Source organism: Phalacrocorax aristotelis, chromosome 1 (genome assembly GCF_949628215.1).
Source record: "Phalacrocorax aristotelis chromosome 1, bGulAri2.1, whole genome shotgun sequence".
NCBI classification, from domain to species: Eukaryota; Metazoa; Chordata; class Aves; order Suliformes; family Phalacrocoracidae; genus Phalacrocorax; species Phalacrocorax aristotelis.
In genome coordinates this window covers 57,830,863-57,838,923 of record NC_134276.1, presented here as the reverse complement: position 1 = coordinate 57,838,923, position 8,061 = coordinate 57,830,863, and the positions used below count along the sequence as shown (strand labels likewise).

The window sequence follows — 8,061 nt, the reverse complement described above, 5'->3', positions numbered from 1 at the left end:
CTAAGTGCTGGAAAGATTGAACGGATGGAAGTATTATAGGCATTAAAATTGAAAAATGTGCCGTGGAGGGAGTTGGCAGGAAGGAAAAGATTAAATAAACTGAGAATCTGGCTACACTCATTATTACACTTGTACCATGCTACTCAAGTAAACTCTCCACCCGAGTTAACGATTACCGGTATGCGTCACTCTGAGAGTGCTGTAGGAGAAAGATTACTGAAGAGTCTATTTCTCAGTTCCCAAGACAGTTTTTCCACTGCCCTCTGAAATTACAACATCTTGTAGAACATGTATGGTATCCTCCTCCATTCCACAAAACATGCAGATATTTTTTTCACTTAAGGCATTGCACCAGGGCACCCACCAGGCCTGGCTTTACCTGCTCAGCCTCCTCCCACCTGCCCCCAGCCCAGGACCCCATGTCAGCCCCTCGGGGCTGTCAGCCTCTGCCCCAGTGACACCGCAGAAGGGCCAGTCTCCAGCTCCCCACAGCCCTGCCCTTCCCCAGCCTTGGGCCCTGCTGAGCCTCAGCCCAACCCTGGCCCCAGGTGGGTGCCCGATGCCCAGGGCTAGGGCTGCCCCAGTGCACCCCGGTTGCCCGACTCCTGGCTGGGGTGGTGGGACAGGCCCTGGCTGCTGGTTCCTGCCCTGACACCCCTGCTACCCTGGACATATCCCAAATAGTCATGGCCAAGATGCCATATTTCACCCCACAATCAGAATAATCTCACCTTTATGTGTTCTCAAGTTGCAGGTACCCTCTATAAGCCTCACAAATACCTTGCTCCAATCAATATCCTAGGTTTACTTCTCACACTTTCCTCATCCCATCTTAATTCTTCCCCATCTCTTCTAACAGGCTTTCCATTAAAATCTTTCTACTTCCTAGACACCTCAGTTATTCCCTACTCCTTTTTCCTGAATTCTACCAGAAAAAAAAACATATTCATCATTGCACTGTATCAAAAGAGCATGGAAAATCCTCCTAGAACAACAGATCATAGTTTCGTAATAGTTTCATAAAACCATCACGAACACGAACTACCTCTAGAGGACTCTGTTAATAGCCAGAGTCTTCTACGTTAAGTAGAAGATTTGAGTAATAATGTAGACTTAGCATTATTTGATAAACTTGGATCACAAACTGGGAATGATCTTTATTTAAACTATTCCCTGCAGTAGGTGGGCATGTGGAAATTCACAGAACCACAGAATGGCAGGGGTTGGAAGGGACCTCTGGAGACCATCTTGTCCAACCCGCCCTGCTTGAGCAGGGACACCCAGAGCAGGGGGCACAGGAACGCGTCCAGGCGGGTTTTGAATGTCTCCAGGGAAGGAGACTCCACAGCCTCCCTGGGCAGCCTGTGCCGCTGCTCTGGCACCCTCACGGGAAAGATGTTTTTTCTCATATTTAAGTGGAACTTCCTGTGTTCCAACTTGTGCCCATTGCCCCTTGTCCTGTCACTGGGCACCACTGAAAAGAGCCTAGTCCCATCATCCTGACACCCTCCCTTTAGATATTTATAGGTATTGATGAGATCCCCCCTCAGTCTTCTCTTCTCCAGGCTGAACTAACCCAGGTCTCTCAGCCTTTCCTCATATGGGAGATGCTCCAGTCCCCTGATCATCTTGGTAGCTCTCAGCTGGACTTGCTCAAGCAGTTCCCTGTCCTTGAACTGGGGGGCCCAGAACTGGACACAGCACTCCAAATGTGGTCTCACGAGGGCAGAGTAGAGTGGGAGGATAACCCCTCTCAACCTGCTGGCCACACTCCTTTTCATGTACCCCAGGATACCATGGGCCACCTTGGTCACAAGGGCACATTGCTGGCTCATGGTCAGCTTGCTGCCCACCAGCACTCCCAGGTCCTTCTCAGCAGAGCCACTTTCCAGCAGGTCAGCCCCCAACATGTACCGGTGCATGGGATTGTTCCTCCCCAGGTGCAGGACCTTGCACTTGCTTTTGTGAATTTCATCGGGCTCCCCTCAGCCCAGCTCTCCAGCCTGTCCAGGTGTCGCTGAATGGCCGCACAGCCTTCTAAGTGTACCAGCCGCTCCTCCCAGCTTGGTATCATCAGCAAACTTGCTGAGGGGACACTCTGTCCCTTTGTCCACGTCATTTATGAATATGTTGAACAGGACTGGACCCAGCACAGACTCCCGGGTAACACCGCTAGTTACGGGCCTCCAACCAGACTCTGCACCATTGATCATGACCCTCTGAGTTCTGTTGTTGAGCCAGTTGTCAATCCACCTCACTGTCCACTCATCCAAGGTGTTAGTGTACACTAATGAGACATACAGTCTACAAGAGGAAAAGTGTGTAAAATTTGAAGTGTGACTGGGCAGAAGCTGGGAATAAAACAATACAAGGGGAAGAAAAAGCTTTGAGTTAGGACTCCAGAAAGTCTTAAGTGCCTCAGTGCAAATTTAGGTTCCAAAAATCCCCATTCAACTACTGCTATTACTGTAAAAAAGGTTGATAGCTAACTGGAGAAGCTAGTATTCCACTGTCTCCCAGGCACCTAAAGAAAAAAATACAACACATTGTCTGAAAACACCCAAAGTACCATGTCTTCAAGAAATGAACTGCTGAGAGTCTTTCTGAGTGCTTCATGGTGTGCACAGGCTGGGCATACCTTAAGCTAGTTCACCAGAGAGGCATATCCCACGTGTTCTCACAGTATGTCTGTTAAACGTGACAATTGTGGCAATTCATGACACACACTCCATATTCATGCATAAGCAAAGCCAAAAAGCCTTTTATTCACAAAAGAGCAGCCTTAATATAGTCTGCCTCCTGAGCAAGTATTTTTCCCTGCTCTCCGCCTCCGAATGTGTTCTATCACACTAGCTTCACATATGGTCCGAATGTGTTCTATCACACTAGCTTCACATATGGTATAAACATAGATAAGTGCACTCCCCTGCTTCAGTGCTCCAGCTGTGCCCCTGACCTTCTGTCCCGCATATCAAGGCCTCAGTTCTGTGTTTTCCTGTGGGTTGTTTTTCTGTCCCACGGCTTGCATCCAATAAGGGTGATGAGATCTCGGGAGGCCACGTTCACTTACTCCACAGACAATTACTGAACTTCAGAAGAAGGCCAAAGGAGGAAGTTTACCATATCTCAAGGCAGCTATTCAGAGAGGCTGTCACCTCTGCGTCTGGGTATCAGCTGAAACCTTCTTGGCAGATGTAGGTACATGTTGGCCTGACAGTGATTGCACACCACTGCCTGTTTGGGCATCCGCAGTAGTCATCTGTCTGCTCCAGCCAGACTGCTGGCTGTCCTAAACCTCCTGCGTCAAGTTGTGCTGATTGGGAAAAGCTAAAATGCGTTTGGTCCTCTCCTGGTAAATCCATGCATGTTTTGGAAGTGTACTCACCAAGCTGTATAATAACCCACTAATGTGGGTTAAAGAATACCCGCTCTTGCCCAGTGAGGCTGTACCACTTACAGCAAGTAATTAAAAAATAATCAAGCTTTGGAAGAAAGTAAGAGGGAAAGAATGAGACTGCCTAGCAGACCAGGTCATGGACCTACCCTCACAGAATAGAAAGCGTGGTTCTAGCTCTTGTTCCAAGGTCTGCTTGTGTAATTCATATTAAACAGATATTAGAATAAGCAACCAAGATCCAGACGTTTCTGCACACTTCATACACACCTCCCCTCATCAACTGATGAGAATCTTCAACATTTTCTCACCCAGTTACTATTTGATTTAAAAAACAGCTTTAGCAAGAGATCTTCAGAAGGCATGCTGAACAACTGGTGCTGCCCTTGGGGTATTTTAAGAAGGGAATGGGCACGGAAGGGACTGCATTTGCACACCTTGCTTTCTAAGGGAACGCTCCAACCATTCACATCATGTGCTTATCAACTCGCATATTTGTCTCTAGGCCTGACCCATAGAGGCTGTGACTGTAGCATTGCTAGTTATCAAAGTCCTCTCTTCACTGTTAGTGTTAATTAAGGTTTATCACACCAAATCCTTGATATTCCCATCTTCCTCCAGCAATGCCTGCTTTAGTAGCCCAACAGAAGCAGATCTGCAGAAGCAAATTCAGTACCGAGGACCTGATGTCCGCTTTTTACACATGTTCAGGTTTTCTTGAGCTCTAGACTAGCTCTAGCCTGATCCTCTGGATAGAACGGCCATTAGTGACTAGAGCACGCTGAGGTACCCTTAGGACATTAAAAACTGAAGCATCCAAATGATTCTTTTTTTAAAGCTGGTGTACGCAGTGTATGTGCCCACATCAACACTGTTGCAACAATTTCACGGTTCGGAAGGAAAGCTGGTGTCCTGGTAAAGTCTCTGAGCGTGCATGTGGAGAGCCAAAAGTTTTCCAGAGACTATGTACTTTGGAAAAAAATGGTGTCTCCCTGGCCAAATGGAACTCCTCAGTAAAGATTAGGTGTTGTAAATGTGCAAGGGTCACCTCCTTTGCTGAGTTTGCTGGCATATTTTATATCAACTACAAACTGTTTCAAATTTTCCTCCTTGCCACAAAGGCTGCACAGCATTTATTTTGGAAAAACACAATTCAAGACCTCAAGGGGAAGAAGAAGAAAATTAGGAGGATCTGATGGCATCTGTAGCTGTCAGAATGATCCTACCTGCACGATACGAGACATATTTTCATTGATATTTCATATTTTGGCATATTTCATATTTCACCTGACATTGCTTAGGTTCAGATACCTTCAGGAATGCACACTCCCGCCTTACCTTTATATTCCTTCATATTTAAAAAAACAAAACAAAACAAAACAAAAACCAGAAGGAGAAAAGTCTCGGGACGCTGCTCCTGGGCGAGGACCAAGACAAAGGACATCCCTCCCGGGCATAAACATCTGCCGGGCCGGTTTCAGGCTCCGAGAGCGGGACAGCCCCCGCCTGCGCTCCGCAGCCCAGCCCCGCTCCCGGTCCCGGCCCCGGCCCCGGCCCCGAGCCCCCCCGGCAGCCGCCGCCGCCCCGGCTCCTCCTCCGCGGCCTCGGGGCAGCGGGAGGCGCGGGGGGACGGGGTAGAAGGAGAAGGAGGAGGAGGGGAGCCGCCTCCCTCCCTCCGTCTGCGGCACCCACCAGTAACCGCCCGGGTCGGGGGCGGGAGCAGTTCCGCGGAGCGCCGGGCCGCCGCCGAGCAGCAGCCTAAGGTGAGCAGAGGGGCTCCCCCTTTCTCCTCCCTTCTCCCCCCGCGGCCGGGCAGCCGTTGGAGCGCAGGAGGGCGAGGGGAGGGAAGCGCTCGGTGGGCCCTCGCCTGAGAGGCGGGCGAGAGGGAGGCCGCTCTCCGAAGCGGAGCCGGAGGTTTTGGCTGGGAGATGGAGCCCGGCTCAGGGCCTCCCGCAGGCCCGGCCCTGCCCGGCCGGCTCCTGCCTTACCCCGCCGAGCGCCCCGCAGCGCCTGCGGGCACGGTCGGGCTGAAGCGCCGCTTTCCCGCCCCGCCGCCGTGCCACCCGCCCCGCTGGGAAGGGGTGTCCGGGGAAGCCGGCCGCCGCCGCCCAACCGAGGGGCCGCTGCGTGGGGGACGGCCCTCGCTCCTGTGTAGGCATGGCTCAAGGATGGGGTAAATCTGACAGAAAAAAAAGGAAAAACGCTGGAAACCCGTCCGGGCTGAGACTGCCCTTTTTGATCACTTCTTTTCTGACTCCACTGAGGTAACCCGGGCAGCTTGTGCCTCTCCTCAGCTTGGCCGTGCACCTCTGCCAGGTCATATTCAGTTAGAGCGAGTTTAGTTGGAGCTGCGTGAAACTCCATGTGGATATTGCTAACTGAATACATCAGTTGAGGAAAATAAGCATATTCACGGGTTTGGTTTAACTTTGCTGGCTTTAAATAATGTTTTTTTTATTAAACCCATGCATCTGCGAGTTGAAGACCCTTTTGCGTGGGTGCTTTTTCAGGCTCCTGCTTGACACACAAATCGGTAGTCTGCAAAATTCATGTGTTTTCTAAGTAAAGAAATTTCTCCCATGTCAAATAGAGCAGATCATTGGGAGACAGATTTTATTATGTACAACTTTAACAGTTCCTTTGATTAGGAAAAGTATCCAAATAGAAGTTCTCAAGGTGTTTTAAGGAGTTCAAGGCATGAACATTTTGGAGAGTAGTCACTATTTGAGCATTTTTTAAAAGTCTATCAGCTTACAAAAAAGAGTGTATTTATACACAGTAAATGGAAGTAAGTCTGCAGTGTATTAGAAATGGCTCTAAAGGAGATTAGTGGTGTATTTTCTTAATACTTCAGGAGTCAGAGCAGCGCAAAGTTCAATGGTAAACCAGACAGATCTATATATATTTGATATATATATAAAAAAAGTTAAATAAACTTATTTGAAGGTAGCAATTGCTGGAGGCCCTGTTTGTGGAAAATGAGGTGGCAAAAATGTCACCCTTGCAGGAGAAGACTGCCATGTTACAGACGCCACACAGTATCTTTCTAAATTAAAAAAAACCCGTTGTGGTAAGTGATGGAAGAATCTGAATGGAAGATGTACTGACCCTTGGGTATTGCAGTAAAATGTGGCCAGTAGGCTTAAGGTTAAAGGTCCAAAAAGCAAGTTGTAGTGCTGAGTATTTTGGAAGACTGCCTTCCAGGGTGGCTCGAGCCAACAGGGAGGAGGGCTCACTGTCCTGCGGTCCTTCTCTGTTCAAACTTTCCATACATAGAAATGAACTTTGTAGATCAATGAAACCTTGCGCTGTGCCTAGATACATCCTCAGAAAGGTTGATTTTCAACCTTTTTACAGAAGTGGGGAAAACCGAAGGGTGTAACTCTTCTGTATGTGGAAACTCAAGAGAGAGGTCCTTATGGTTCTCTGTGGGTATGAAAAGACAGTCATTTCCTCCAGCTTTCCCTTTGTGCAGGTGTAGCTGTGGGTGTGAAGGAGAGGCTGGTAAGAGTTGGACCCTGGGTTGCTGAAGTGAGTGTCTGACCCTCCCTGAGCCTGATCTGGGTCTCTTTGGTACTGGCCGGGGTAGGGTTTTGGTAGCTGAGGGCTGGAGGAGATGCTTGGGTTTGTACTGTGAAGCAGAGGTGTGTCCTGTGGTCGTTGTTTTTGGGTGCACACTGGGTATGCTGCCTGCGAGGAAGACACCTCTACTGCAGGTGTTCAGTGACAGACTCCCGTGTCTCCCTGTCCGAGGTTCATCGTTTTGAGCATGAGCCTGCTGTGTGCTCGGGTTTCCTATAGGAGGAATGTGGATGTGCAGCCTGCTTACCACTGGACACCGAGTCAGAATGTAGCCAGCGTATGGAGAACAGAGCTCGTGGTGGGCACCACAGAGCAGCTGCCCCAAGGGTTGCCCTGACTGTAGGTTGGATGTCTTTACTGGGGTGCATCAAACACAGCACAACCAGATGGTCAAAAGAGGTGATTATCCAGATGTATTCAGTGTTGGTGCAGCCTCACCTGGGGTACTGTGTGCAGTTCTGGGCCCCACCATTTAAGAGGGGTGTGAAAGTCCTTGAATGTGCCCAGAGGAGGGCAACAAAGCTGGTGAAAGGGCTGGAAGGCATGTGCTGTGAGGAGCAAGCTGAGGACTTTGTGCTTGTCTATTTTGGAGGAGAGGAGGCTGAGGGGCGACCTCATCGCTCTCTGCAGCTTCCTGAGGAGGGGAAGTGGAGAGGGAGGTGCTGAGCTCTTCTCCCTGGGATCCAGTGACAGGATGTGTGGGAATGGTTCAAAGCTGCTGCAGGGGAAGCTTAGACTGGACATTAGGAAGCATTTCTTTACCAAGAGGGTGGTCAAACACTGGAAGAGGCTTCCTAGAGAGGTGGTCGATGCCCCAAGCCTGTCTGTGTTTAAGAGGCGTTTGGACAGTGTGCTTAACAACATGCTTTATCTTCTGGTCAGCCCTGAAGTGGTCAGGCAGTTGCCTAGGTGATCGTTGTAGGTCCCTTCCAACTGAAATAGTTCTGTTGTGTTCTATTCAACTTTTGTCAGCTAATATGAGGGGAATTAGATGAGGCCAGGTTTGTAGGAAGCTCCAGTGTGTTTTGTTATATCAACTTACGTATGTGCGAAAAGCAAACAAACTTTTTTTGCACAACAACCGA

At 49.4% G+C, this 8,061-nt stretch overlaps 1 protein-coding gene across 3 annotated transcripts in view; it reads left to right on the top strand.

The window, feature by feature from the left end:
- Positions 1-4,839: 4,839 nt before the first annotated feature.
- Positions 4,840-8,061, top strand: part of DZIP1 (DAZ interacting zinc finger protein 1) — a 41,773-nt gene continuing 38,551 nt past the window's right edge. Inside the window, exon 1 of one of the 3 annotated variants that reach the window (XM_075089711.1) lies at positions 4,840-5,157. The gene's annotated coding sequence lies outside the window, so the exon portion shown is untranslated. The remainder of the gene's footprint in view (positions 5,158-8,061) is intronic. The other 2 variants (XM_075089700.1, XM_075089683.1) reach the window with 2 other exon arrangements.